The sequence below is a fragment of the Hemiscyllium ocellatum genome, chromosome 13, assembly GCF_020745735.1.
Source record: "Hemiscyllium ocellatum isolate sHemOce1 chromosome 13, sHemOce1.pat.X.cur, whole genome shotgun sequence".
In the NCBI taxonomy this organism is placed as follows: Eukaryota; Metazoa; Chordata; class Chondrichthyes; order Orectolobiformes; family Hemiscylliidae; genus Hemiscyllium; species Hemiscyllium ocellatum.
Window position 1 is genome coordinate 25,305,469 of NC_083413.1, and position 8,229 is coordinate 25,313,697.

General features: G+C 44.1%; 1 long non-coding RNA gene across 2 annotated transcripts in view; it reads right to left on the minus strand.

Moving 5' to 3' along the window:
• The window catches only part of LOC132821819 (uncharacterized), a 33,390-nt gene extending 25,710 nt beyond the window's left edge, over positions 1-7,680 (minus strand). For both annotated transcript variants that reach the window (XR_009645355.1, XR_009645356.1), the window contains exon 1: positions 7,584-7,680. This is a non-coding gene — a long non-coding RNA (uncharacterized LOC132821819). The remainder of the gene's footprint in view (positions 1-7,583) is intronic.
• Between the last annotated feature and the right edge of the window lie 549 nt (positions 7,681-8,229).

Genomic DNA, 8,229 nt, shown 5'->3' on the forward strand with positions numbered 1-8,229 from the left:
AGAGTCTGGAATCTCCTCCCATTAAAAAGCCATAAACTTTTGCATAGATAATTTGACATCTGAGATCAATAGATTGTTGCCAGGCAACGATGAAATGGAGTCAAAGCAGGTCAGTGGAATTCAGATGCAGATTTGCAATGATCATACTGATGAATGGAAATGCTCAAGAGGATGAATGGCCTTCTTTGGTTCCCCTATAGGTTTTGACCTTGTGCCTGCAGGTAATGAAGTGTTGTAGGGAGGGAAAGGGAGAGGGCCTCAGAAGGGGTGATTATCAGGGTTGATTATTCACGCCAACCATGGAAATGCACTAGTTATACTTGTAACTGGTATGAATGGAATCACGAGCAGTCAAATATTGGGCAGCACTGGAGAAAAAATGGTGGAGGATGATTATATTGAGGAGTGAGGTAGAGGGATTAGACTGGGAGGGATATTAAATGGGGCTGGGATTGAAGAGAGTCAGTTGAGTTAGACATGGGGTAGTTAAACAGTGCTGGTAGTTAGGGGCAATGGGACGAGACTGGATAGAACATTAAATGGTACTGGGAGTAAGTGTGTAACAATATTAGTCTTGATTGGATAATAAAGGGTGTAAAAACTGAGAGGAATAATGGGATTTGAAAGTGAATAAATTTTCAGCTCAAAAGAAATCAAGAGAAAAGCGGGAAGGAGGAACTTAAGGCATCAAAGGCACTGGGAAAGAAAATCCAATCTAAAAGCTGACACATGCCCAGGACTAGATGATTGACACCCTAGGGTGCTCGTGGAAGTGACTGCAGATATATTCAAGGAATTGATTAAAATCTTCCAAAATTGCTTAAAGTCTGCAAGAGTTACCTGTGAGTTGAAATATAGCAAATGCAGCATCTTTTGTCAATAGTGATGAGGGGGAGGCAGAAAGCAGGAAACTAGGCCAATTAACTGAATATTTGCCACAGAGAATTGTTGAAAGCAAATATTAAGGAGGTTATAGCAGGATATTTATAAACTCATAAGTTGATACAGCTGAGTCAAAATGGTTTTCTAAACTGCAAATGCAGTTTACTAATCCAATAGTGGCTTTTGAAGAAGTAACAAGCTGCGGGGATATCAAGGGAGGTGAATTTGCAGTTCCAAAAGGTATTTGATAGGGCACTACATTTAAGGTAATTAGAGAAGGTCAGGATAGATGGTGCAGGGGTAACATATTAGAAGGATTGTTTAGCTGGCAAGAAGCAGAGGATAGGGATGAATAGATCTTGTCTGGTTTGCCAAGCTGTGACTAGTGTAGTGCTGCAGGCATCATTGAGGGAACCTCAATTACATACATTTGTATTGTTACACCTCACCGGGAGAGAGCACTAGAAATCAAGCCCCACAGTTCCTGGACTCATCCCTTAAATTAAAAATTTTATCAAAGCACATAGAGTTCCCCAATTTATTAGACCAGGTGAATGGGGCCAGGTTTCTGTATTTTACAAGAATTACTAGCATTTTTTATTCACCCGTGGGATATGGGGTTCGCTCGCTGGCCAATATTTATTGCTTATCCTTAACTGTCCTTGAGAAGATGATGGTGAACTACCTACTTGAACTATAATAGTCCATGTGCTGTAGGTTGACCCATAATGCTCTTAGGGAGGAAATTCCAAAATTTTGATCCAGTGATGCTAAGGAACAGCAATATATTTCTAAATCAGGTCAGTGAGTGATTTGGAAAGGAACTTGAACGTGGTGGTGTTCCCATGTACTCAGTGTAAAAAATGAGGTCTGCAGATGCTGGAGATCACAGCTGCAAATGTGTTGCTGGTCAAGGCACAGCAGGCCAGGCAGCCACCCCCCACCTTTTCCTCCGCTACATCGATGACTGTATCGGCTCTGCCTCGTGCTCCCACGAGGAGGTTGAACAGTTCATCAACTTTACTAACACCTTCCATCCCGACCTGAAATTCACCTGGACTGTCTCAGACTCCTCCCTCCCCTTCCTAGACCTTTCCATTTCTATCTCGGGCGACCGACTCCACACAGACATCTATTATAAACCGACTGACTCCCACAGCTACCTGGACTACACCTCCTCCCACCCTGCCCCCTGTAAAAACGCCATCCCATATTCCCAATTCCTTCGTCTCCGCCGCATCTGCTCCCAGGAGGACCAATTCCAACACCGCACAGCCCAGATGGCCTCCTTCTTCAAGGACCGCAGATTCCCCCCAGACGTGATCGACGATGCCCTCCACCGCATCTCCTCCACTTCCCGCTCCTCCGCCCTTGAGCCCCGCTCCTCCAACCGCCACCAAGACAGAACCCCACTGGTTCTCACCTACCACTCCACCAACCTCCGCATACAACGTATCATCCGCCGCCATTTCCGCCACCTCCAAACGGACCCCACCACCAGGGATATATTTCCCTCCCCTCCCCTATCAGCGTTCCGCAAGGACCACTCCCTTCGTGACTCCCTCGTCAGATCCACACCCCCCACCAACCCAACCTCCACCCCCGGCACCTTCCCCTGCAACCGCAGGAAATGTAAAACTTGCGCCCACACCTCCTCCCTCACTTCCCTCCAAGGCCCCAAGGGATCCTTCCATATCCGCCACAAGTTCACCTGTACCTCCACACACATCATCTATTGCATCCGCTGCACCCGATGTGGCCTCCTCTATATTGGTGAGACAGGCCGCTTACTTGCGGAACACTTTAGAGAACACCTCCGGGCCGCCCGTACCAACCAACCCAACCACCCCGTGGCTCAACACTTTAACTCCCCCTCCCACTCCACCGAGGACATGCAGGTCCTTGGACTCCTCCACCGGCAGAACACAACAACACGACGGCTGGAGGAGGAGCGCCTCATCTTCCGCCTGGGAACCCTCCAACCACAAGGTATGAATTCAGATTTCTCCAGTTTCCTCATTTCCCCTCCCCCCACCTTGTCTCAGTTGGTTCCCTCAACTCAGCACCGCCCTACTAACCTGCAATCTTCTTCCTGACCTCTCCGCCCCCACCCCACTCCGGCCTATCACCCTCACCTTGACCTCCTTCCACCTATCCCACCTCCATCGCCCCTCCCCCTAGTCCCTCCTCCCTACCTTTTATCTTAGCCTGCTTGGCTCTCTCTCTCTTATTCCTGATGAAAGGCCATGTACTCAGTGCCCTTGTTCTTCTAGACGGAAGTGGTCATGAGTTTACAAGGTGCTGTCTCAGGATATTTGGTGAATTAATACAAATAAATAGATTCATAGAATCCCTACAGTGTGGGAACAGGCCACTTGGCCCAACAAGTCCACACCGACCCTCTGAACAGCATCCTATCCGGATCCACTCCCCCACTCTATTACTCTACATTTCCCCTGACTAATGCACCTAGCCTACATATCCCAGAACACTATAGGCAATTTAGCAGAGCCAATTCATCTAACCTGCACATCTTTGGACTGTGGGAGAAAACTGGAGCACCTGGAGGAAACCCATGCAAACACGGGGAGAATGTGCAAACTCCAAACAGTCACCCGAGGCTGGAATCAAACCTGGGTCCTGGGCTCTGTGAGGCAGCAGTGCTAATCACTGAGCCACCGTGCTACCCCACTTATGATCTTATGACTGAGATGGAAAGCGTGCACCATCTTGCTCTAGTCCCACCAGTCCACAAGTCACAATATAAACTTAACTATTTAAACTGGTTCACAATATGACCAATCAAATACTTTTATTAGACGTAGATGAAAAAGATTCATCATCAGATTTCCTTAATAAACATGATTTATCATAAAACAAAATTTATTCCACCAAAATTCAAAAGTAGTTAACAAATTTTGTAGAATAAAGTATGATTGTCTATCCCTCTAAAAATCAAAAATACTTAAACACACACATGCACAGACACACACACACACACACACACATAGACATGCACATGCATACAGCTCAGGTTAAAGAAAAGTAAAACAATTTCTCTCTGCAGATATTAATAAAACATTTTTGGCCCATAAGTATAAATTCTTGAAAGGCAAAAAGGGTATAGCTTGTAATGTTCAAATGGCTGTCAATCTGATGCTCTGGTGCATAAAGACAGCGATCGATGAACGTATGTAGCTGTCCTTAGAAACATAGAAACAGACCCTTCAGCCCAAATCATCCACATCGACCAATTTTCCTAAACTGAACTCATCCCATTTGCCTGCATTTGGCCCATATACCTCTAAACGTTTCCTATCCATGTATGTGTCCAAGTGTCTTTTAAATGTTGTGATTGTACCTTCCTCTACCACTTTTCCATGCAGTTTGTTCCATACATGCACCACCCTCTGAGTGAAAAAGTTGCTCATTAGGTCCCTTTTAAATCTTTCCCTTCTCAACTTAAATCTATGCCCTTTCACTTTGGAGTCCCCTACCCTGGGGAAAAGACTTTAACTATTCACCTTGCCTATGTCCCTCATGGTTTTATAAACCTCTAAAACAGCACCCCTCAGCCTCTTATGCTCAGGGGGAAAAAAACCCTCCTTATAATTCAAACTCTCGGTAATATCTTTATTTCACCCTTTCCAGTTTAATAACATCCTTCCTATAGTAGGGCAATCAGAATTGTACACGGTCCTCCAAATGTAGCCTTACCAATGTTCTTTTGTAGATGCAGTTATTGAGGAGATGACAACTCTTCCAGTGAGTTTTCATGTGAGAGCAGCAAGACCAGGGATCCAGGTACCAAACTAATCCCACAACAAGGGTTCCTTTCTGGCAACAGAAGAACTGAGTTGGGAAGCTTCTTTCTACAGGAAGCCCTTAACACTTCAAACAATCTTGAAAGCAGAAAATTGAACCTGACAGTCATAACCCAAGCAGGTGGATGCTCAGGAAACAAAGGTTATGACAAGATATGTGACCAGTGGAGTGCCACAAGGATCGGTGCTGGGTCCTCTACTGTTTGTCATTATATAAATGATTTGGATGGGAGCATAAGAGGTACAGTTAGTAAGTTTGCAGATGACACCAAAATTTGAGGTGTAGTGGACAGCAAAGAAGGTTACCTCAGATTACAACAGGATCTTGACCAGATGGGCCAATGGACTGAGAAGTGGCAGATGGAGTTTAATTCAGATAAATGCGAGGTGCTGCATTGTGGGAAAGCAAATCTTAGCAGGACTTATACACTTAATGGTAAGGTCCTAGGGAGTGCTGCTGAACAAAGAGAAATTGGAGTGCAGGTTCTTATGTTCTTGAAAGTGGACTCACAGGTAGACAGAATAATGAAGAAGGCGTTTGGTATGCTTTCCTTTATTGATCAGAGTATTGAGTACAGGAGTTGGGAGGTCATGTTGCTGCTGTACAGGACATTGATCAGGCCACTGTTGGAATATTGCATGCAATTCTGGTCTCCTTCCTATCAGAAAGATGTTATGAAACTTGAAAGGGTTCAGAAAAGATTTACAAGGATGTCACCAGGGTTAGAGGATTTGAGCTATAGGGAGAGGCTGAATAGGCTGGAGTCCTTTTTCCTGGAACATCTGAGGCTGAAGGGTGACCTTATAGAGGTTTACAGAATTATAGGGGGCACAGATAGGATAAATAGACAAAGTCTTTTCCCTGAGGTCAGGGAGTCCAGAACTAGAGGGCATAGGTTTAGGGTGAGAGAGGAAAGATATAAAAGAGACCTAAGGGGCAACCTTTTCACGCAGAGGGTGGTATGTGTATAGAATGAGCTGCCAGAGGATGTGGTGGAGGCAGGTACAATTGCAACATTTAAGAGGCATTTGGATGGGTATATGAATAGGAAGGGTTTGGAGGGATATGGGCCGGATGCTGGCAGGTGGGACTAGGTTGGGTTGGGATATCTGGTCGGCATGGACGGGTTGGACCAAAGGGTCTTTTTCCATGCTGTAAGTCTCTATGTCTCTATGACTACCAAGAAAAGTCATGTCAAAAAATGTCCCAAAGTCCTTTAAATAAAATTCATAAAAAGACAAATCCAGGTATGCACAGTCCTTCAAACTCAAGACAATCATCCGAGGAGCAGGAGAATCGATGTTTTGAGCATAAGCTCTTCATCAGGACCAATGATGAAGAGCTTATGCTCAAAACATTGATTCTCCTGCTCCTCGGATGCTGCCTGACTGGCTGTGCATTTCCAGCACCACACTCTGGACTCTGTCTCCAGCATCTGCAATCCTCACTTTCTCCCTCCTTGCAGGTATAAGGCCTTATATGTAGAATTCCACATTCTAGAAGGCAATGGAAGCTGACTCATTAAATACTTTAAAGGCTGATTTTGGTGGAGTTTCGATTGTCAAAGGAATCAAGAGTTATTAGGGCAGGTAGAAAAATGCAAAGGACTAAACCCAGAGCAACTATGAGCTTATTGAATGAACGAGGAGCTTGAAGAGCTGAATAGTCTATTCCAAATTTGTAAAATCTTATGAAATGTATTGCTGGTTGTTCAAAGGAGAGATAGACTAGACTCTGACCATCATTTTTCACCTTGTCTACATACAGGCTTGGTGCAGGGGTGGAGTCACAGGCAGACAGGGTGGTGAAAAATGCATTTGGTACACTTGTCTACATTGGTCAGAATATTCAGTATAGGAGTTGGGACATCATGTTATGTCTTTACAGGACATTGGTGAGGCCACCTTTAGGACACTTCATACAATTCTGCTTGCCCTTGTTAACTTTGAGAGGGTGCAGAGAAGATTTACAAGGATGTTCCTGGGATTGAAGGGTTTGAGCTATAGGAAGAGACTGAATAGGCAGGGGTATTTTTCCCTGAAGTGTTGGAGATGGAGGGTGACCCTAGAGAGATTTATAAAATCATGAAAGGCATGGATGGGATAAATAGCCAAAGTCATTTTTCTAGGGTGGGAGATCCCAAAATTAGAAGGTATTGGTTTAAGATGAGAGAGGAAAAATTTTAAAAGGACCTGAGGGGTAACATTTTCATGTAGAATGTGGTGTATGTGTAGAATAAGCTGCCAGACGAAATGATGAAAGTGGGTACAATTGCAACATTCAAAACAACATCTGGATGGATATATGAATAGGAAATGTATAGAAGGATAGGGGCCAAATGCTGGTAAATGAGACTAAGTCAGATTAGGTTTAGGTCGGTGCAGACAAGTTAGACCTATGGATCTGTGTCCATGCTATAAGACTCTATGATTCTGTGACTGGAAGAGTTCTAATATTGTCACTGTTTAATTAAAGGAGGGGATGAATAGGAAGATTAGTAGTTGCTGCTGGAGTTAGCTGCTCAGAAGGAGAGAGAAGGGGGTGGAGACATCTTGCTTGCACAGCATTGACCATTTTTGAAACACACCTGTGTCAGGGAAGATGAGCAAAAGATAGAGAAAACCACAGTTGGTGATTGCAGGAAAATATAAACAAGGAAAAGTTGTTTTGCTGAAGGCAAGTTCCTGTCTGATTAGAACATTGATAAAGCAAAACTGGCAACAAACCAGTTCTTCTGGCTTTTGCAAACATTAGAATCTAAACTACACTGAATCGCTGTCGAACTACAAAACATCAGATCAGCAAGCTGCTTGTGGAAATTAACAAACTTTACAAAAACAATTACTTTCCATGTCCCCTCCACTTATCTGACTCACCTCCTGTTGCTATTTGATCAAGATTTCCCAGTAAACAAATCACAGGTGACGATGATGTGTCTGTTGCATGGATCTCATTTTGGAATCAGATCCAACCAGTTCCACTCCTGTTTTGAATATTTTTGAAAGGTGCAGGAGGGTGGAACACTTTTCCTTATTTTGACGTGTCTCTGTTCTGCAGTACAGGCTATATTCACAGAGGATACTTGGACTGCATCCCCCATACTTTTCAAATTTCCCACAGGAAGCTGAAAGGCATCCCTGAGAGTCAGAATACTCTACTATCTGTGATTTATTTCCAGCCCCCTTCCTCTCCTTCACTGCCTTGAAATGGTCAAAGTCTAGTGTCTACCCTCAATCAGGATCAAAGGAAGATAAATTATTTTGAAATAATTTCCTTGTTAAAAGTGCATTTGTCTTTTATCACCTTACTTCCTCCAATACTCTACACCAAACCAAATCTGTTCGGCAGTCATTCTGTAATGTGTCCTGTTTTCTCCTTGGATTCCTTCTCAGGAATGCCATCTAACTCCCACACAGATGCCGTGAGGAGTTGCCATTCTACCTCCTGAATTTGATGGTTCTGCGTTTGATTCAATTGGAGTGTCTTGCTTACAACACGGTGTTGGCCTGAAAATAGTTTGAC